Raw genomic sequence first — 22,980 nt, 5'->3', positions numbered from 1 at the left:
ATATAGCATAAAAACGCAGAGCTAGACATATATACAGAAATAAATACAAATTGGCCATATATCAGGATTCAAGGGCTTTGATAACGTTGTGTCTGTCCTTCTTATTATGCTGTCGATGTCGGCGTCCACACGGTTGAGGGCAGCGAGCATCTGCTTGGGAAGAAATCTGTCAGTGAGTACAAGCCTGTTGTGGTGAGCCACGAGTGTTGGTGCCGACCTTAGGCTTGGCTGTGGAATCCTCCAAGAGCAAGCGTTCCAAATATTTGGAGATCATATCTGGCCTGTGATGAGTTTGGCTGTGAAGACCAGCCTCTTTTCCACGATCAGGAACTTCAACCTCGGGATGTCGAGTGCTTGTGCCATCATGGTGGTTGTGGTAGCGGGAGGTAGACGAAGCTTGTTATTGGCCCATTTCAGTAACCAGTATTCAGCGGTGTACACCCGCTTGAGGTTTGTAGGTGCAGCAGAGGCCCATATTTCTGCACCATAGAGAATGGCGGGGTAAACGGTGGAGGTGATGAACCTTTTAACAGTGACAGGATGTCGGACGTGTAGCAGCTGCTGCTTTGAGATCCACCGTAAACGAGAGAATTTGGTACTGATTTTGTTGATCTGGTTGACAAAGGACATCTTTTGGTCAAACAGAACGCCAAGATCTGTGTGCGAGGGTACATTTGGTATTCGTACCCCTGCGAGTGAAACGTTGAGTACTGTCGGCATGGATTTAAGGGAGAATATAACCTGGGCAGACTTCACTGGGTTGATTTTTAGATTGAAGTTTGCCAGGTACAATTCTAGATCCTTAAGTTGGGAATTGATCTTGTTGCTGAGCTGAACGGGGTTGTCACCAGGGTTAATTTGAGTCAGCAGTTTGAGGTCATCGGCATAGCATAGGAGACCATTCGTTGAGGCAATAATGGGCACGATGATAGCTGTGAACAGGACACCGGATAGGACACCCCCTGCGGTACTCCAGCAGTAATGTCGCAGGATAGGGTGTGTTGTTGCCGATGGAGAATAAGTATTCTGTGACAGAGAAGAGATTCCAAAAAGCACAGCATATCACCTCGAATGTGAAATTTCTCTTTAAGTAGGAGGAGCAAGGCCGGGATCGACACGGCATCAAAGGCTGCGCTTATGTCAAGATATGTGGTTGCTAGCTCAGCTCTTTGTTCGAATGCTGAGAGGATGCGTTCTGTGGTGGCTGCCAAGTTAGTGACTGATGATTTTCCTGCGATGGCATAGTGGATTTCGGATGGTTTCGTCTGGAGGATTTGGTGAGTGATTGTGGGTAGCAAAGCCTTTTCAAGAGTTTTTAGCAGACAAGAAGCAACTGATATGGGTCTGAACTGATTGACGTTTGTGTCAAATTTGTTTTTAGGGATGGGGCACACTCTGTACTTATTCCACTGGGGTGGGAAATAATGCTCAGTGAGGCATCTGTTGTAGATAGAGAGAAGAGGCTCTATGATGAATGCGCTCAAGCATTTGATCATAAATTGCGGAATTCCATCCTCCCCAACAGTGGCTGTTGTGGGAAGGGAATTGATGGCACGTATGAGCTCCTGTTTGGTGATCTGGATAGTCCCTAGGACATCTGAAGGGTTTTCATAGTCAGACTGGACAACTGTGGATGGGACTGTGGTTGTATTTGAAAACCTGGCGATGTATTTTAGCCATTCTTGAGGATCAGGCATATGATTGGATCCACCATGTGGGGCAGCATAGAATGGCTTTCCTTTCCTCAGAGTGCGGTTAAGATTTACTTGGATTGCAGCAGCTTTCTTTCGATTAAAGTGGGCCCTGGCGCGGGAAAAGGCTATTCTGTCTTGACTGCCATTCGTAAGCTTCCATTTCTTATGTAGGACTTGTTTCATTTTGAAGCAGTTGTTGAGGTCAGCAGTCCACCACGCTCTGGAACGGGGAGTTACTGTTACTCGTTTGGTGGCAGCATAGTCGGTGACGGATTTAATCCAGTTAGACAAGAGTGTCACTGTGAGGCTGAGGTCGCAGTCAATGAGGACATCCCAAGGAATGCAGGATGCTGCTTCTACACAGAGTTGAGGATTGAGGTATTTAGGTGCTGAAACATATTTGATTATTTTGTTGTCAGGGATGTTGAAATTTGGCACCTGCAATGACCACGTCAAAACTATAAACTGGTGATCCGACAGGAAGAATGCGATGGGATCATCCTCAGCTGTGCATGGTGTTGAAGCAAAAGCGAGATCCAGTAGGTTCAATCCCCTGGTGGGGTTCTCATTGACCCGTGTCATGTCAATGGATTTGAAGAACTCACAGAGCCTGATAAATAGGTGATGGCGGTTTGGAGGCAGGTTAAAATCACCACAAACGAGGCGTTGTGCAGACGGACGAAGATGGTTTAAGAGCCAGCTCCCTAGATCTTCAATAATTTCAATTGTAGGCCCTGGAGGAATATACACATGCGATATCAATGTGGCTGGAGTGGAAGCTAGCGATACTATAATCGCTTCGAAGGCTTGAGTTGTAGTTGAGGTCGAATTCTCATATGAGAATAGGGAGGTGTTGTACAGTATGGCTACTCCACCGCCTCTAGATTGCTCCCTGGAGGCAGACAGCATGTGGTAACCAGCAATAGCTGAGCAGAAGAGTGTGTCTTGATTAGGTTGAAGCCACGTTTCTGCGAGGCAGACCACGTCAGCGACCTGTGAGAGGAACATCTGTTCTGCAGAGTCTAGTTTGTTCCTAATGGACCTGATATTTTGGAAGTACACCCTGATGACAGGTGTTCGACGAACTTCCGTCCTGATTGGAGGTGTCCTGAGTTGGCATGTTCGCGAGCGAATGGCACGACTTCCTATCGACAATTGGACTGGTATTTTATGGGGACCATCACATAGGGGACTCAGGATACTCTTATTATGGCGGAGTGGTGCTTTGACTGTGGCGCTTGGCAGAGCAGTGGTATGAAAGGAGGACTGCTGAGATCTTTGAAGGTTGTCCAGGAATGAGTCCAGTCAGCTGTGGGTGGTGATGTTGCAGACTTGGTTTTGGTGCAGAGGTGGAGGTTGGGGAAGGTGACTGGTTCTCCTATTATAGAAGGGTCGAATAATGGTGCCAATAGGCCAGATAGATTCGGTTCCAACTAAATTGAACAGGTCTTGTGCGCATTCAACCCTGAACGATGCGCAGCGGGGGTTCCTGGTGTGAAGTTGCTGCACCTTTAGTCGAAGGTTTAGTTGATCACGCAGAACCTCGGCAACATGATTTGCTGTGGTATTTGGGGCTAATCGAGATATGAAAAGTCCACTAGAGGGTCTGGACTTCTGCCGTCTGGGAGGTACGTGGGAAGGCTGCAGTTTGGAGTTGGTCGATGTGCCAATTCGAAGCCATTCACGTGAAGCTATACTTGCTCGTTGTCTCACTCTGAAGTTCATACGTGTACTATCCTCTGGTTGCATAGGATAGGATGGATTTGCATTGGGGTGAACTGGGAGTGGAAATTGTAGTGTGGAAGAATCCGCTGGCTCGAATATTGTATTCGCTCCGACACTGAGTCCCAGGCCTTGTGAAGATGAGAAGTGCGAGTGAGGTATGACGGGACAGGCATTGCGAGAAGTTGGGTGTGAAGGTGGAAATGATGACTTTTGCCTCATTGGCATAGAGGTAGAGAATTCGTTATTGCAGGTAAGAGTTTCTATATGCGGTGCCGTTGACCGTTGGTGGAGCCTGCTTCTGTAATTGTGGAATCCTCTCTTTCATTGAGTGGTGATTAATATCAGTTGCCCCTTTCAGCTTCAACTTGAGCGTACGTGAATGTTGGGCTTTTGTGGGTGGTTTTGCCCTTTACCATCTGTTTTTGGAAGCTGGCTGGAGCGAGGAGATGGCGCTCGACGATGTCCAGTGTTTGGCCGTTTTTCAGATTCTTTCCTAGCAGGAGCTTGTGATGGAGGACTGGGGATTGATTTTTTGCTGCATTCGGGGCAGACTGATACCGTAATGGCCTTTGGGTAATTTTTATATAATCTACTAAGATCGTCTGAGTTCAGAAGGTTAGTTAGTTTGCTCGGATCTGCTAGCTTACTCAGTTCGATCTTATTATAGATATCAAGGAGTATAAATTTCATCTCCTTGTTTTCTTTGTGTAGCACTGTGATGTCGTCTTGTAGCTCTGCCAGTTGTGCTTTTGAGATTTCATTTCCATGATCTATTTTTGCTATTGCTTCTGATGAGGGAGTCCTGAAGTTTAATATTTCTTTTTCAAGCTGGTTAATTCGGGAGATCAACCGCTCGGTACTCTCAACAACTGCGTCCGTGGTTGCTGAGCATGACACACTGGGTTCAGGTATCCTCAGTTCTAGACGTTCATCAGGTTTCACACCTGTGGTGTCGGTTCTCTGTTGCCCTGAGTCCTTTAACCGTGTAAACTCAGCAGAAAGTTGAGAGATTGCGGTCTGAATTTCGTTAACAGAATCCCTTAGCTGAATAAAATCACGGCGGGATACGCACTCCGGATCAGTTTGTAAATTAGATGAAGTGTCATCAATATTCCTCGAGTCATTTTCTGCTTGTTTGCAAAGTTGACATTTCCAACAAGTTTTAATTTTCTTTGCGAGTCTTTTCAGGTCAGCGTATGGGCTACATGGCCCACAGAGGCGAACGGCTTTGCACGAAGTGCACACGAGGACATAGTCAACTTGATGACCACACCCTGTGCAAGTAGTAGGTTCGCTCATGTCTGCACAAACCGTAGGTATTGGCAATTTAAAGGATTAGCAGCGTCCTTGAAGACAACGAAAGACTGAAAGGCAAATACAGAATACGTGGAAAGTCTCTGAAGGCACCGTGAGTGAATGAGGAGTGGGTCAATGTGCCCTGAGGCGTAAATTCCAGAAATGTTACGGCCAAGCTAAGTGTCGGCAGCTCGTGCAGGCAGGGAGTTCTGTATGTCGTCATACAATCCGGAAAAGCAACGGACAATTGTCTTTATCACTGAGACCAAAATAATATTCAAAATTAACCTGAATCGAATTAAGAGCTGCATCTAGTTATAGGTGTAAGTGCACTTTACTGTCACAGAAAGTTAGGGCTTTCTTTCAGCCTGGGTTTAGCATTGATGGGGGCACCCTCCCCAGTCAAGTGCAGGTATTTACGTGGCAGCCACGAGCTAGAGGCGCCTCTCTATATCCCTGCTGCCAGCCACATGGTGACCACTGCGGTCTGGCAAACAAAGGATACAGATATTAACGCAAATAACCTGCTAATTTCCCAACAGAAATTTCAAATTTTCTTACCGGGGAAGTCCACTAGTAGACATCTTTGAGTGAAAACACATTTTGAGACAAGAACTGAAGTTGAAGCACATTTTTAAACGAATTTATACAGAGCGTTAAAGTGCACGTCTTCACTATACGGCGGCGGACTTATCAACCGTATTATACGTGAATCTAGTTTCCAGTCTACACAGACTACCCCGCCATCTACATTTCTTTGAAGATTACTAAATCTGCCTAAAATGGGTGGTAAGATTATAATGCCGACCCCCCTGGCATTCCTTGTGCCAAAGCTCCAGAAGCTTAAGCATTTAAATCTATTTTGAAATTTTTGAACTTATGAAATGCTATGGACGTGACTTTCCTGAATAAACAAGATTCTAATACCCATTAATAATGTCATTCTCCAAATATGATGCTGTGTGCGTCGTTGGGAGAAGCCCCGAACATTTAAGGTGCCAATAGTTATTCAATGGCCACACATTTTAATTTTGGGTGGACGCCATATTTGCAGGGTTCCTTTTAGATGTGGTTTTCGTTGGTGAAATTTTTAACTGGTTTCTTGTAGCCCAGTTTTGTATTTTCTGTAGAGCTTGGTTTGCGGTGGTTTAGTTGGGCTCTTGAGTCAGCCTCAATGGTAAGAATAAGGTCGTCCGCAAAGGTCTGAGCCCCGATCAGGTCCAGGTTCAGGAGCTCGTCGAGGACCATGTTCCAAAGGAGTGGCCCCAAGACAGACCTCTGCGGGCAGCCCCTGTGTACAGATCTTGTGACTTTTTGGTAGTCGGCATTTATTTCTACTTTCCTGCAAGACAGGTAGTCCTCCATTACCTTGTATAGGTTGATAGGGACTGCAGCCACCCTTAGTCTGCCTAGCACGCTCGGCCACCATATTGAGTCGAACGCCTCGGCAAAATCAATTGAAATGACTAGTAGGTATCTTTTTCTGCATTCCTGTGCCTTCCGTAGCAGTTTCCAAGTGCATTCACAGTTTCCAAGTGCATTCACTTAAATCTGAACTGATTCCTAGCCGCCAGGTTTGTCCTCTTACAGTGGTTTTTGATTCGCTTGTGCAGCAGTCTCTCATATAGTTAGCTGACCACTGAGAGCAGTGCGATAGGTCTATATGACTCTGGTCAGTCCGATTTTTTGTTGTTACTTAAAAATCCTAAGTACTGCAAATGTACTTAGGATTTTTAAGTAACAACTGTGTTTTCCATGCTGCGGTGAATTTGCCTATTTCCAGGCATCTGTTGTATAGAGTAAGTAGTAAGTACGGTGCAATTCTGCAGTTTTCTTCAAGATCTCTGGTTCAATCATGTCTAGTCGTGGGTATTTGCGATTTCTGATCTTGGTGGCAGCATCCCTGAGCTCCAGGGTGAAGGGGGGTTCGATTGCCGAGGTATTATAGTTTGCGTTTTCCTTGCAAATTTCGTGTTGTTCTTGCATGGTTAATATTGCTGGTTCCTTGAAGATTTTGTTCAGTGTTGCCCATTGACAGCTCCCAGGTGGTCGTTAGGTTTCCCTCCGGTGTCCTGGTAGTACTTATCACCTCGCCCCTGGGGAACTTATTGGTTATCACCTTGTAGACTAAGTTCCAGGGGTTGGCGTTTCCAGAAGTAGACACTAGGTGCTCCCAGGAACGCTTCTTACTTTTTTTTTATGGTGTCTGTGTAACGGTTCCTAGCTTCTCTGTAATGTTGTCTCAGGACCTCCTTATTTTCGGGCCAGGTTCTGCGAGCTCTCTGGAAGTCTTTCCTTGTTTTTTCCATTTGTCGTCGTAGTACTGCAATTTCTGCTATCCAACAGGGTACTGCACCAGGTTTTGGGTTTTTTCTTTTTATCGCTCGATCACTGATGTTCAGTAATAATTTTGTAGTTTCTCTCTGAAGGTCATCCGGGTCGCTCCTGGGGTTTGTTTTCCAGATTGTGTCTAATTGCCGGGGTGTCCAGTCAGCATTTGCAACTGCATATCTCTTTTGTGGTTGGTTTGTTTGAGTTATTCTTGTTAGTTGTTTCAACTGAAAAGGTTATTGCCCGGTGGTATGAGGTGGTCCATGATTCCTCCAGTCAGTCACATGTCCGGCCATACTCCTGGTGGCCAGCGAGACATCAATTGTGGCCTCCCAGAGGGAGCTCGAAAATGTTGGCAGATGATGGGGTCGATTTAGTACAGTTAGATGGGATCCTGCAAGGTAGCCTTCTAAGAGTTGTCCATTTCGAGTTCCTCGCCTGTCTGGAGTGACTCTGTGCCATGCCGGGGAGCGACAGTTGACATCAGCTCCAATGATGACTCTTTGATTTGGTAGGGTATCCTGTAGGTATCGGAGGTAGTCGATTTCCAAATCAATCTTGTCCCGGTCTGCAGTAGAGTGCCACGATATATAGGGATCCTAATGCTGTGCCGAGTTGTGCACAAGCAGCCCATGGAGTACACGGCTGTGAGATTTTAGTTGCGCTGACGTTGGTGTTTCTTATCAGAACGACAGCCCACGGTGTCGTCATCCGTGTCAATCACCTTGTAATTGTGTGGGTACCCTGCGACCTGCTTTAGATGTGTATACGGTTCCTGGACTCCACTGCTCTGTCCCGTTGTGCATTAATTTGGATTATTTTCAGCATATTTGTGTTATAATTAATTCTCGTTCCCATAGTTGATCTTGCTTTGGTAAAAGGTCTTGGTTCGTTGGTATGTAGGGCATTTCGGGTCCCTAAGTGAGTACTTGTGGACTAATTTCATAGTCTTGCAGTTAACACAGGTGGATTCCTTATCTTTGTGGGGGCAGGTGTTAAAATCGTGGCCACTTTTCAGAGCAGTGGCCACATGTTGGGGTGGTTTGTGCACACGTGTGTGTGTCGTGTGGCCAAACTTGCAGCAACGGTAGCATTTCAGTATTACTCGTTCGTGACAGCGGTAGCTTCCCCATTCAATGATAACCCCTGTTTGGTCTTTCAGGACCTTCCAGGCCTTCGGGGTAAGCTCAACTACCCAATTTTTATTTATTCCGTTTCTCGCTTGTATGAAATATTTGGGTATTACTGTTTCTTGTGGGTCCTTTCCCCGGAATTTTGCTATGTAAGTTCCTATGGTACAGCTGAGACGCTAGTTGTTAGGTGTGGCATCCTTGTCCACGTCATAAATTATTATATTATTATAGCCGGACCTTTCCTTTTGGTGGCTCAGCTGTTAGGCCCAAGGCAGCAATCTGGGGTTTTCAATTATCTCTTGCATCTCTCGCTTGGACTCTGTTTCGAACAAGAGTCCTACGCTCCTCAGTTTGCATATTCCTCTTATTCTTGTTTGCTGGAAGTCGTCCTTCATAGTGCTTATTAGTTCGTTCTTGATTTCGTCCCTTGTACCAAATTCCTCGGTGTTTTTGGGTCTTAGTATTACAAGGTTAGCCGTTGGGAGTAGCAATTTTTTTCCATGGTTGTTCCTTGTCTGGTATATTTATTACAGTTGGTGGGTTCCACAGCGCATATTCGTAGGTAGGGGCGCGGTGTTGGATTTGTGTGCCCCTGCATTCCAGGTAGACCTCTAATTTGGCCGCGTTTCTTTCTGCCTCGCTGTTGCCCTTTTGGAGAACAGTTTCTAGTTTAGTCCAGATTCCCACCCTCTCGCCTCTGGGCTGCCGTGATTCTGTTGGTTGACTCATTTACTTTGTTTTTGAGCTCTACCCCAAGGGCCAGTACCTGGTCCAGCACATGCTTCCGGCAGCCTGGGGTCAATGTTTGGGGATTCAGGCTGTTTTCTTGCTTCGTCGTTGTTTTCTGTTCGGACGTTCTTTATCTTGTTCTTTAGGTTCGCCTTGAGATCTTGTCTCCCTTCCCAACTTCGGGGCTGCTATATATTTTGACGTAAGGTGTGTTGGGGGTCTAACGGCTCCTGGGGTTTCCCACATCTCCGCGTATTTTCTATGTTTCGGGAAAACCTGAGATTTTTTAAAAAATATATATGGTTCATGAGCTATGTGGCGTGTTGTGCCCTTAGTTCATCCGGCCTATTAGCCGCCAGGCCCCTAGTGGGACCTGACGTTTCCACACCCTGCCACGGGTAGTCTGGCCGGGTGTACCCAATGTGGCTATTTTACTCTGGCGGGTCCTGTCACTTACTTTCTGAGATTTCAGTGGCTAAGACCTAAAAAGAAAAAAAATAATAAAATAAAATACATTGGAGAAGTCGCGAGCGTAGTTTAGTTAGTTAAGGTTCTTTTAAAAATCGTTTGGGGTTTACGCTGAAAGTCTAAGGCCTTATAAGGTCGGGCATAAATTTTGGTGTCTTAAATTTTGATGTTGGGCTGATCGCTATGTAAGATGACAATTTTGGGTGGGGAGGCAGAAGACTGGGGTTGGAAATAGGAAGCAAAGGGGTCGATAGAGAAGATGACCCCCCCGTTTTTCAGTGGAGCATGCCCATGCCCCACCAGAGGGAAAGAACGGTGGCAAGGGGAGAAGAGGGCCTCCCCTGTGAGGAAATGGGGTTTAAAGATGCTCCTGCAGGTGCAGGATCTGAGAGCCAGATGGCGCTCTACTCTAGCTCTGGGACGCTTCAGTGTTGGTCTCTTTCAGGAATTTAATCAGTGTGACAAGAATTTGTCTTGTCTGGGATAGTTTTCCTCAAGATAATTGTTTTCTCCTTTACCTGTGAGCAACTTTGATTAGACTTTTAGGCACTAATGGTGCATTTTTCTGTACTATTGAATTTTTTGTTCTGGTTCATCCATTCCTAAGTTTAGGCTTTTCTGTTGAGTGTTGTTGTCTTCCTGCTGGACAGGTTGTATTGCAATAATTGTTTTCTTTCTTGTAAATAGTTGAGTTGCAAAGTTGTTAAAAGCTACACTCTTCTTGTGTATTCAGGAATCGGGATTCTTTGTTAATTGGATTGTACTGGATGTTTGTAATGAGGGTCGCTCTTATGTCGTCATAATTTTCACATTCATGCATGACATCAGTCCATGATTCGGGTTCTCCTGAAGTAAAATTTCTATCTTCTGTTATGCCTAGCATGTTTAGTTTTTTCTTAAACGGACCATGACCCGTTCGTAGATACGTAGTGTTAAGGCCCGGGAAAAACCACGGTGGGGCTTTCGGGTGCATTTTTGTCACTAGTGGAAGAAATTTATGCGTTATTGCTCCTTTGGTGGTTTCATTCCACCTTCTTTGCCAGGTTTCTGTTAGGAATTCATCTATCCTTTTTTGTCCCTCTTCCAGCCACTAGTCACGTCAAGGGTTATGCCACAAGTTGTAATTGGGATCGCTTTTTTGTGATAATACACTAGTCCCGCGAGAGCAACTTCCGGGTCAAGGGGTAGTGCACCTGCAATGACCTGGAGCGCCACTGTACTAACTGTGCTACTCCCTCTAGTGTTGTAAGTAGTATGTTCCTCTGAATTATTTCAATAATTTTCCTGTTTGTTAATGTGCTGGTTTTCGTTATCCATACTGGCGATCCGTACATAATTACCGGGATGAAGAGGATTTTGTAATATAGGAGAGGATCTTTTTATTTAGCCCCCAGTCCTTACGCGTGATTCTTGCTATAAGTGCTGTGTATATGCGTATCTTCTTCCTGAGGTGGTTTAAATGAGAGATTGCTGTCAATGATAATTCCTCGGTATTTTTATCTCGTTTGATAATTTTACTGTTATTCCTTCTACTTTGATTTGTGGTGGCCTGTTTAAGTTTAGTTTCCCTTTCAAGAGGACAGAGTTGGTCTTTTCCGGTGCTAGTTTTAGGTTATTTAGTTTAACCCAATCCTGTAGGATTTGCAGCGCTCCATTTGCTTGTTTTTCAAGATTGGCTCTTGAATCAGCTGCTGTGATTAAAAGTAAATCATCGGCAAAGGCCTGGGCCTTAACCTACCCCAGGTCCTTGCAGAGAAAGCCATCGAGGACAAAATTCCACAGGAGCGGCCCCAGAACAGAACCCTGGAGGCAGCCCCTGCAAACTGCACGCGATAGGCTGGAATAGGGCGCAAGGATCTGCACTTCCCTGTCAGTGAGATTGAACTTCACACAGTCAAAAAGATTTTTTTGAAAGGGCTGCAGCACGAAGCCTCACCAGGACGCTCAGCCACCAAAGGGTGTCGAACGCCCCAGCGAAGTTCACCGCAATCACCAGGAAGTACTTGCTGGTACATTGTGTAGCTCTGTTAAGGAGATCTCGGATCGCATCAATAGTAGAGGTTCCAGATTTGAACCCATATTGTTTTGAGTTTCTAAGGTTTGCTTCCATATAGTGCTGTCCAATTCTCTTATGTAGTAGTCTTTCCAGGATTTTGCTCACCGTCGATAGCAAGGCAATTGGTCTGTAGGATGTAGGTAGCTCCGGCAGTTTTGTAGGGCTTTTTATATCATTTTTTTCCATTGTGTTGGAAAGTGACTTTCTCCAGGCAGCTGTTGTACAGTCGTAGTAAGAGTTATGGGACGCATTCAGCAGTCTTCTTAATCATCTCTGGTTCAATTAGATCTAAACCTGGGCGTTTTTTGTTCTGCCTGACGCTTCTTAGATCTCCTCAAGAGTAAACGGCGGTTCTTTGCGGGTGTTTATGTAACTTTCATTTGTGTGGCATATCTCCTCCTGCGGCGCCTCCGTAGCCAGGTGGGTAGGAGCAGCAGTGCGTAGCATACACTTCTTGATTAGACCGGGGTTCGAGCCCGTAACCACCAAAATACGGAGGATGCTGAAATGTCAGGGAATGACCACCGCATATTCCCGGAGCAATATGGCCTTAGTTGCTAATGCTCCTGAAAACCAAATAACAAACATCTCTTCCTGCTCCAGTGTCAGTTCTGTTGGCGGTTCCACGAATATTGCTGCGAGAATATTTGCAACTGAGTTTCTCCACGTTGTGGTCAATGAGCCTTGTGGCGTTTTTGTTGCTACCATAACTTTTCCTTTGGGTTGCTTGCTAGTTATGATTTTGAACACCACTCCCCAGGGATCGGTGTTTCCTGTTTGGACGAATCTCTGCCAGCTTTCTCTTTTGCTCTTTTTGATTTTCTCCATGTAGTGATTTCTAAGCTGGCGGTACCTGTTTCTCTTTTCCGTGACTTCTTCCTGTGGCCAGGTTCTTCTTGCCCTTTGAAATTCTCTTCGTTTTCCCTGTACCATTTTTCCTTAGCCTTTGAAGCTCAGGGGTCCACCAAGGCATTGGCCTTCAGATCGGCGTTCTTTTCATGCTTGCTTCCGCTGCTGTAGTGATCATTTTGGTCATGACTCCTTGGAGGATTTCCGGATTTTCCATCTCCGATTGTATATTTGCGTGGCCATCCATGTAGGCCTGTTCTTGGCTACTTGGTGTCCTTTTGAATTTGTCCCAGTCAGCTTTGCGGATGTTGAATCTGTTCTGCATCTGTCTTATAATAGGGATCCTTTCCAAGCTTCTGTTTATGGAGTATGTGATTGTCCTGTGGTCTGAAGTCGTCCAATTACTTTGCAACTGTCCAGTCGAGGATGTAATTTTTCAATATTCCTTGTCACCAGGGTAACATCTATGGTCGATTCCCACAGTGTGTTTGAGAATGTGGGAAGGCAGTGAGGTTGATTCATAACAGTAAAAATGTAATGTAATTTGATAGAAAGTCTTCTAACTTCTGTCTATTTGCTGTTGCTCGTCGATCAGGGGTATAACTATGCCACTGTGGGGACCGGCAATTTACGTCCGCACCTAAAAGTATCTTGTTTCCAGCTAGGATTGACTGGACAGTTTTCTAGATACTGTAGCAAAGTCAATTTCTACGCCGGGTTTACAATATAGAGCGATTATATAAATGGTTCCAACAGATGTGATCAGCTGGGCCCAGGGTGTGCAGAGCTGTTGGATTTTAGTGACAGTTATGTCAGGATTCCTAACTATGATTGCCGCCAAAGGCGTATCTTCTGTACAGTGCACGATTTTGTACGATATAGGGTATCTCCTCACCCGGTTCTGATATGTGTATGGCTCCTGCACTATTACAATATGAGGGTGGTTTGCGGCGTTATAGTTGCTGTGGTTATTTTCCCCCTCGGGAGTTTTTGTTGTGATCTTGTAGATAACTCCCCAGGGATTCTCATTACCTAATAGTTGAGAGCAGTCATTGCCAGGAGGACTTTATTTTTCTTTATACTCTCAGTATAAGTATTTCTCAGTACTGTATATTGGTGGGGCAGGTAAGTGACCTCAGCGGGCGGCCACAACCTCCTTACGCTTTGATATTCCTTCCTTTTTTGTTGGAATAATCTCCTTTGTCGTTGCAGCTCTGAGGTCCACCAGGGCATGGCCTTGCTCGAAGGCGTTTTTCTTTTTATGGCGACTTCAGCTGCCTTGGTTATAATGTTTGTTATTATTTGTTGCAATTCGTCTGGGTCCTCTTATTTCTTGGCCGTCCTGTCTGGTTTGCCCTCTTCTATCATGTTGGGCTCTACTGATGAGCTGTTCTCGGTAGAGTTCCCAATTGGCTTTGGAGATTGCAAATCTGTTTAGCATCGTATTTTCTGTTGCGGTTCTTGTGGTTCTCTGTATGCGGTAGGTGATGGTACGGTGATCAGACTGTGGTCCAAGCATTTTGCACCGTCCAGTCGGTCAGGTGGGAATCGATATTTCTTGTGGTTAGGGTGATGTCAATGGTCGCCTCCCAAAGTGTATTACAGAAGGTTATGAGGCAGAAAGGTTTCCCCTATAGATTTCCCCGGTTAGAGTCTCGGAGGTGATGTCTTGGTCCACGTCAAATATGACAATGGCCCTTTTCTTCTTAGGGTTTCCGCAGTAAGGCCCAAGATTGGGATATTTGCATTGGACATGATTATTTCCGGTTCTTCCTTGTCTCTGTTTCTATTACAATTGTTGGGTTTGTCGTTTTCCTTATTGCTTTAATTCGGGTAGCTCCGAGGTCTTTCTGCAGGTTTTCCATTACTACCTTTATTTCTTCGCTTGTATGTTCATCTTGTCCTGTTGACTTTAGGATGACTGTTGGGTTGTTGGTAGGAGTGTTCTTCTCGGGGACACTGTTGCAGGTTTGGCAGAAGGTTCATTTATGTTTGCAGTGCTGGTTTTCCTCCTCAGCGCTTCTGAGTTAGGTCGGGGGGGGGGGGCGCTGTGGCATTTCTCTTGCCGCGCCTTGCAGGTATGCCTGTAATGTGGCGTTCATTTTTTAGTTCTGTGTGAGTTTTGTATAGGATAGTTTCCAGTTTTGTTCACAATAAGAATGTCTGCTCGAATCGTTGTCACTCGATTCTTCTGCTTTGCGAAGATTTCCTCCAGGGCAGACCTGAGTATGAGAATTCGGTCTGGTACTGGGCTCCCTGGTAAGGTGGGGCTTAAGGTTTGCGTTTATTCAGTTTCGATCAGTTGATTTTGTTGTTCCAAATTAATTTTGCTCTGGTCAGATGGCGACCCAGTTTCCCGTTCGAATTTCAGGACACCCGGTTTCTTTTTTTTCTTTTTTGAAAGGGAGCTGGCTTTCGTTCCTCGGTGTCGTCCCTATTGCCATCAATCAGGATAGTTTCGGGTTCTTTCCCGATGTTTTCCTCTGTTTGGAGTCTTCCGAAGGCACTTTTGGCCAGATCGGAAAATCGGAGTATTCGGATTAGCGGGATTCTGTTTATACATCCATGTAGCTGATTAAAAAGACAAAGTTGGTGGGTCACACAAGTTCGTGCGTTGTATGGTTGTCACACAATACCCTGGCAACGATTTGGGCTATCCCCATGGTCACGTGAAGGGGGGAAGACAAGTGTTAAAATGCTCTAGAGCAGTGGAATTACGTGTGTGGGCTCCGTATGGGGGGTTTCCTGGGGGCATCGAAGACTATGGTGACATAAAATGTTGAAAAACGCACGTGAGAGTAGATTCCACAACACCATGGAAAGTTTATGGCGGGAAAGTTTATGGGGGATTTCACTAAAAACATAATTCACTGTCATTTAAACACAGCTCGTTGGAGCAGCTTTTGCTCTGGATATATTACAGATCGTGACACCCTCCCGAGTCAAGTACACGGTACCAACCTGGCCTCTGCGTTAAAATCGGTGCCTCTCTATACCCCTGCTGCCAGGCACATGGTGACCAGTGTAGGTCTGTCAAACAAATAACGCTGGTAACTTGCAACATTCCAGTTAAGTACTCAAGTTCCTAACCTAGGGAGTCCACTGTAGTTTATAAATCACTGGATACAGTTTTCCTCAAATAAAAACGCTAAGAACTCAATATAATCCAAAAATCGCGGAGCGATGTTTCAGCGTGGCAGTAACAATGGCAGCTATATTGACGATCCGTTAGAAAGAATGGCAGAGAGGTGTTACTAAAGCTGAAGTAGGTCAATTTTTGGCGGATGGCCCCGTGGCCAGTGAGCAGCAGATAAGTGAGTAGTACTAGTGATAGCCAGTGTGGGTATTTTGTGTAGATGACCTGAACCTGTGGTATGAATTTTCGGGTTACTTGAGCCCTTTGGAGAGTTATCTTAGCGTGCTTGCCAGATTTGCTGTAGGTGTCTAATTAGCCTCTTTTTCTCTGTTTTGAAGAAGAACTCTTTATTATATGCAGAAGGCACATTGCTGTATACAACTCCCTTCACGGCTACAAGCCAGGGGTTTACATAAAAGAAATCACACATAATAAACACACAAAAAAAAAAAATTGACTCCAGAATGTTTGAACACTGGGTAGATGGATCCATGGCAGTGATGAATAGGTCCCTTGGAACAGGTTCTAATGTCCTCTGACGTGGTCCTGGGAAGGAAGTCGACAGAGTACTTTCTGCCTATATTCCTTGTCGACTGTGAAATTGTAGAGGTCGCCGTCCAAGGACTGTCTTGCACCATTTGCACGGGTAGGAACCGATCAGTTAGCTTTAACCGGTTTGGAATGGCCTGTAGGATTGGATTAGCCAGAAAGCTTAGAACCGGGATCCTCCATCCGCAGTTAGCTCAGAAATCTGGTACTGAAATAATGCCGACCATCATTTTGATGGCAAAGACGAGTCTTCTCATCGTGAATGATGGCAGGAAAACGTCTCGTGTTGAAAGCTGCATCCAACTGGGTGGTCCTTGGTGTAAGGGGTAGCCGAAATTTACATAATGCCCACTTCAGTAGCCAGAATTCCCCCGCGAAAATCCGTCTAAGATGGATCGTAGCAGTTGAAGTCCAGACTTCGGAGCCATAGAGTATGACCGGATAAACACATGTCTTAATATATCTGCACCCAACAGCCTGGTCATGGACATGCATGAGTTGTTTTAATCATCCACCAGAGTCGACATATCTTTATTTGCAAGTGGTCTATGTGCGGTAGAAAGGAGAGCTTTTGATCAGGAATAACGCCCAGATCTGTATGTTGTTGGACGGCAGAAATCGCGAATCCTCTTGAGAGAGAGAGAGAGATTTATGCCATCGGCAAAGATGATGATATCAGTTCGGCCCGGAACAAGATTCCGGACAGCACCCCGCCTTGTGGGACTCCAGTTGTAATAGTTCTGGTGTAGCGCAGATTACCATCGCGAACAATAATGGTCGTGTTCTCATGCATTGTCTGAATAAACCAGAGCCAGTCTCCACCAATGAGGGGGCCCCTCGACGTGGGCACCTGTACGTGGTGAGGGGACCTCCCAGTGACGCTGCTGGACTTCCAGACTAGCATCACTGGGATCCAACGCCCACAGCCTAGGTTCCGGGCTTACATCAATGGAATCCGGCGTGTTTGCCGTGCGCTGCGACCCGTGGAAATTCGGAAAGGGGGATCCTGGTGGTTGAGGGGCCCAGCTTCAATACACCACTTTGGCCCCTGCTTCGACAAGACGGGTGGTCCTGGAAGGCCCGGCTAGGATCAATCGGCTAGTAGGCTCGCCTGCAAGGGTCAACCGTGTCAATGCCACGCCCCTACCCTCATGGTCCGAGGGACAGGATTCAGGCTGGCGGCGGTGCGGGTATAGTGTCTGGGTAGCCCTGGCGTCCCACTCCCGAGCGCATTTATTGCATGCCGGGTAGTGGGCGTCCCTTTGGGCTCCGTGGTGGGTGGGGAGCCCGGGCACTGAACAACTTAAAAATTTCCATGAATCCTGATAAACTTACTTCTTCAGGGGCCCCAACCCGGTCCCTATCTGAAAACATAGACGGAGAGGCAGATATTATTGCAACAAAGAGGCAGCGAACCGAAACATCACCATCAGGGCCTGTCCCAAGATTTCTCATTATGCATTCCACCAATGAAAAACCGATTGGCAAAATGTCGCCCTTTTTTATTCAAAAAGGGTTAGACGGGTTAGCAGGTTCTCCCAAATCAGTTAAGAGGCTCCGTTCTGGAGACCTCTTAATTGAAACTAAAAATGACAGGCAATCGGAACATCTACTCCGAGTAACATCAATCGGAGGTATCCCTATAACAGTGACACCACACAGAACACTCAATTCATCTAGAGGTGTCATTTCGGAGTGGGACCTTCTCGACGTATACGAGGAGGAAATCTGCTCCGAATTAAAACCACAGGGAGTCATTGCCGTCAAGAGAATCACTGCGCGAAGGGATGGAAAAATTGTTAAAACCAGGAGCGTTATCCTGACTTTTAACACTCCTAAACCTCCTGATGAGATTAAAGCTGGATATATCAACTGTTCAGTGCGTCCATACATTCCGAACCCTTTACGGTGCTTTAAGTGCCAGAAGTATGGACATTCTCAAATGGCCTGCCGTGGAGTCCTTGCATGCGCTCGATGCGGTGCAAAGGACCACGAAACAACAGCATGTTCAGCCGCAAAACCCACCTGTATTAACTGTGAAGGCGAACACCCGGCCTATTCACGAGCATGCCAGAGGTGGAAAGAAGAGAAAGAAATTCAACGGCTGAAGGCAGAGCTAAATATATCATACCAGGAGGCAAGGAAATCGGTCAAACCCCTGAATACCAACAGACCTACCTACGCCCAGAAGGTAGCAGGGAGATGTTCCGTCGGAACTCAGACGGACATGACCATTCCTCCAAAGGAGTCTTTCACTCCCATCGCGCGGTATCTATTAAGTTCTCAAAAACCCGCACAAAAGGACCAATCAGCTGCCACTCCTATATCGGTACCTCCTAACGCTCCACAAGTTCCAAAGGTAACTATTAAAGAAAAGAACAAAAAAGGGGAAGTACCACCTAGTACCCAAGAAAGGATGGATGTTGAGCAGAAGGAGGTACCCGAAGAGTCAGTCTTGGAACTCTTTGCGGAGGAGGAAATGGACACGGGACAGCGTCCATTCTTCCCCAAAAAAGACAAATCCAAGACAGATAAAAGTAAGCCCTCAGCACCTCGGAAGCCGCCTGATGGACCCACCAAGCCAAAATAATGGCTAAATTCCTACAATGGAATTGTCGTGGATTCCGGCGAAATATAGATGACATCAAGGCCCTCCTGCAAAAGCACGAGCCAGTTTGCTTTTGCTTGCAGGAGACATATCTCAAGGCAAATGACGATCCCACCATGCACAACATCACAGTTTTCCGAAAGGATAGAATTGCGGACGGCTCTGTACATGGGGGAGTGGCTATCCTTGTGGGTAACCATACCCCAGTGCAGCCCTTGCTAATTACAACCAGCATAGAGGCTGTTGCAATTCGCCTTTCAGTGGGATTCTTATTAACTGTATGCTCTATATATTTGCCACCTGGGACTGACATCTCCCAGGCAGACCTTGATGATCTTCTAACGCAGCTGCCTCCCCCTTTCTTACTTCTTGGGGATTTTAATGGACATAACACCCTGTGGGGTAGTGCTAACATCAATCGAAGGGGACGAGTCATAGAGCACATGCTCAATGACAATGACCTTTCCCTTCTAAATACTGGAACAAACACCTTTTTCCACATGCCTACCCGTACTTTTTCTGCCATTGATCTCTCTATCTGCTCCCCTTCTCTACTCCCTTCACTCACCTGGGAAGTGGAGGAGAATCCATACGGTAGTGATCACTTCCCCGTGATAACCTTGCTACACAGTGGGAGACCATGTCTTCCCTTCAGGCTACCACGGTGGAAGATTGATCAGGCTGACTGGACTGCCTTCCAACACCAGGCAAATTTTGATCTTAGTACAGTCAGTCAAGAGCCTATCAATGATGCAGTTAAGTACATCACAGAAAATATTGTCCAAGCAGCTGCTAATGCTGTCCCAAAAACATCAGCCCGGTTTCCACCATTTCCTAAACCTTGGTGGAATTCACAATGCACAACAGCAAAAAAGGCTCAAAACAAAGCGTGGGGGATATTTCGCCGATATCCTACCACGAACAACCTTATAGCCTTCAAACGTGCACGAGCCAAAGCACGTAACATCCGTCGTCAGAGTCAAAAGGAATCGTGGATCCGTTTTACAACCTCTATTAACCAGTCTACCAACTCTAAGGTAGTCTGGGATAAAATCCGGAAAATGAAGGGAAAATATACATCCCACCCTTCTTCAATCCTAGATTATAATGGATGCGCTATTGCAGATCCAACTGCAATAGCTAATTCTCTTGGGGAAACATTCTCCAAGATCTCTGCAACATCTTCGTATTCCCCAGAGTTTCTGGTCCTGAAATATAAAATTGAAAAACAGGCACTTAGCTTTAAATATAAGAGTATTTATCCCTACAACGGGGATTTCACTATTTTGGAACTGAAAAGGGCCCTCGCTCTTTCCAAAGCAAGTGCCGTTGGACCAGATGGCATCCATTATGAAATGATTAAACATCTTTCATCAAAATCTATGGATTGTCTGCTCCTTCTGTATAACAGAATTTTTACTGAAGGGCAATTTCCGGACTCCTGGCGAAAGGCCATCGTTCTTGCCTTTCCTAAGCCAGGAAAGGATCCAAAAGTCACCACCAATTATCGTCCTATTGCTCTGACTAGCTGTCTGTGCAAAATCCTGGAGAGAATGGTTAATTCTCGTTTAATTTGGTATCTTGAATCAAACGACCTTCTCTCCAACATTCAGTGCGGCTTCCGAAGGAACCGGTCCACTTTGGACCATCTTATTAGAATGGAAGCATCCATCCGGGATGCTTTCCTAAAACGCGAACACTTGGTGTCGGTGTTCTTTGACTTGGAAAAAGCGTATGACACAACTTGGAGATTTGGCATTTTAAAAGATTTACATAATCTAGGCCTTAGAGGGCATCTCCCCTTTTTTATTCAAAACTTTCTCGCCAAACGATCGTTCCAAGTTCGGGTGGGATCCTCACTCTCTCGCTCCTTTAACCAAGAGGAGGGAGTACCACAAGGATCAGTATTAAGTGTCACGCTTTTTGCCATCAAAATAAATTCCATCACAGAACAACTTCCTCCAACTGTAAACAGTGCCCTCTATGTTGATGACTTTAGCATTTTTTGCCAGTCATGCAACATGAGGGTTATTGAAAGACAACTGCAGAAAGCCATCAATAGTCTGAATTCCTGGGCACTTGCTAATGGCTTCAGGTTCTCGCCGGAGAAGACCGTTTGCGTACACTTTTGTCGCAAGCGTAATCTTCATCCTGAACCTGAATTAAGGCTCGGACAAAATGCTATTCCAGTAGCAGCGAACACAAAATTCTTGGGACTCATATTCGATAAAAAATTGACCTTTTTGGATCACATTCGCCAACTTCGCACAAAGTGCACAAGAGCCCTTAATATGCTCCGCTCGCTGTCCTCCTTATCCTGGGGTGCAGACCGATGCACCCTTTTACGGCTTTACCGTGCACTTGTGCGATCCAAATTAGATTATGGGTCCCAAGTATATTCTTCAGCCAGAGACAGTATACTTCGATGGCTGGATCCTGTCCATCATCAGGCTATACGTATTGCTACTGGAGCATTTCGAACATCTCCTGTCCAGAGTTTATACGTCGAAGCAAACGAACCACCGTTATCCTTTCGACGTAAGCAGTTGTCTTTAAAGTACGCTTTAAAACTGAAATCCCTGCCAGACCATCCCACGTGGCCCTTCGTTTTTGAGCCACGATGGGAAAACTTGTACAACACCCGTAAGACTGCCAATCGTCCTTTTGGTATTCGTGTCCAAGAGCTACTCAACGAACTCAATATCAAGGTAGACAAGGTTGCCCAAACATCCAAGCAACCCTTTCCACCCTGGCATGCTCGTGTCCCGGCATGCGACTTGTCGCTTAGAAACTGGAGAAAGTCGGACACTCCATCATGCGTCTACCTGCAGCTCCATTCAGCACACCGAACTGAATATTCCGACTTCGCGCCAGTCTACACAGACGGTTCGAAGTCAGAATCATATGTGGGATCTGCTGCTGTCTTCACAGACAGCACTATCTCAGAGCAGATTCCCTCTGAATGCAGCATATTTACTGCTGAGCTGCACGCTGTAGAGTTAGCCTTGGACCATATTAGTAAATGCCAATACCAACGGTTCATTTTATATTCCGACTCTCTTAGCATGTTACAGGCTGTAATATCTGTGAGGTATAATCCCCATCCAGTTCTGTCTAGCATTCAGCAGAAGATTCACGTTCTCCATGATCGTGAATATGACATCCGCTTCTGCTGGATTCCGAGCCACATTGGGATTAGGGGAAATGATTTGGCTGACGCCGCAGCCAAATCAGCAATTCCCAATAATAACCGTTGCCTGTTAGTCCCTTATACAGACTACAGGCAAATAATACATCAAAACATACATTCCCAATGGCAGGACTCGTGGAATAGACAGACTGCGAATAAATTATATTGTATAAAGCCTGTAATTGAACCGTGGCAGTCTTGTCTGCGCAGGAACCGTAAGGAGGAAGTTGTTCTAGCTCGTCTCCGCATCGGACACAGTCATCTTACACATTCTTTTCTGCTGAGGGCAGATGACTGTCCTATGTGCGAGCAATGCGACACCATTTTATCTATTAATCACATTTTAACCGTATGTCCACGTTTTAGACATGAACGTGATTTATACTTTACCGTTTTTAGTCATCTGGCTGAGCCTTATACACTCAGTCAGATTTTATCTGACAATGACCATGTGTCTGCTGTTTTTAGCTTTTTAAAATCAATAAACATTTTTACTGCCATATAAAATTTACATTTTATTGTGCTTTTCAATTGATTTATCTTTTATACTTTTGTTAATATTTATTTTGACATGGTGACCTAACTAGTTAGGTCACTGAAAGTTTCAATTTTTATTAATGACATGGTCTTGGCGCATTATAGCCCTAGTAGCTAATGCGCCAATAAAACCAAAACCAAACCACCAATGAGGTAATACTCGCGTAGTAGCCTTGCCAACGTGTAAACTGATACGGAATCAAATGCTGCCTGGACGTCGATATAAGTAACGGTGCTCAAATGCCTCGAGGATCTTGGTAGTGGTGGTGACTAGATTTGTAGCGGTAGAACTTGAACGGGTAGCATAGTGGATCTGCGGTAGCTATTGTGGCTTAATTTGCAGGGTTAATGTTCTTAGAAGAGATTTCTCAAAGAGCTTTAATAGGTATGATGCAGAGGAAATTGGACGGAAATGACTATGCTCAGAAGCAGAGTGTTTTCGCCAGCGGTCTTACTAGATAGACATGCCACATAGGAGGAAAAAAATTGATTAAGGATCTTGTTAAATAACGACAGCATAGGATCAACAAATGTACTGAGGCATTTCAACAAACTGAGGAATTCCGTCGGCACCGGATGCGGCCGTAGGTGCTAAGCTATTCATTGCGTCGATCAGCTGGTATTTGGTGAGGTGAACTGAATTTAAGGGGTCTGTCGAAATTGGATTGATTGGGAATTC

Source organism: Mastigoproctus giganteus, chromosome 4, assembly GCF_048544385.1.
Source record: "Mastigoproctus giganteus isolate SK-2022 chromosome 4, ASM4854438v1, whole genome shotgun sequence".
In the NCBI taxonomy this organism is placed as follows: Eukaryota; Metazoa; Arthropoda; class Arachnida; order Uropygi; family Thelyphonidae; genus Mastigoproctus; species Mastigoproctus giganteus.
This window is presented reverse-complemented; position numbering follows the sequence as displayed.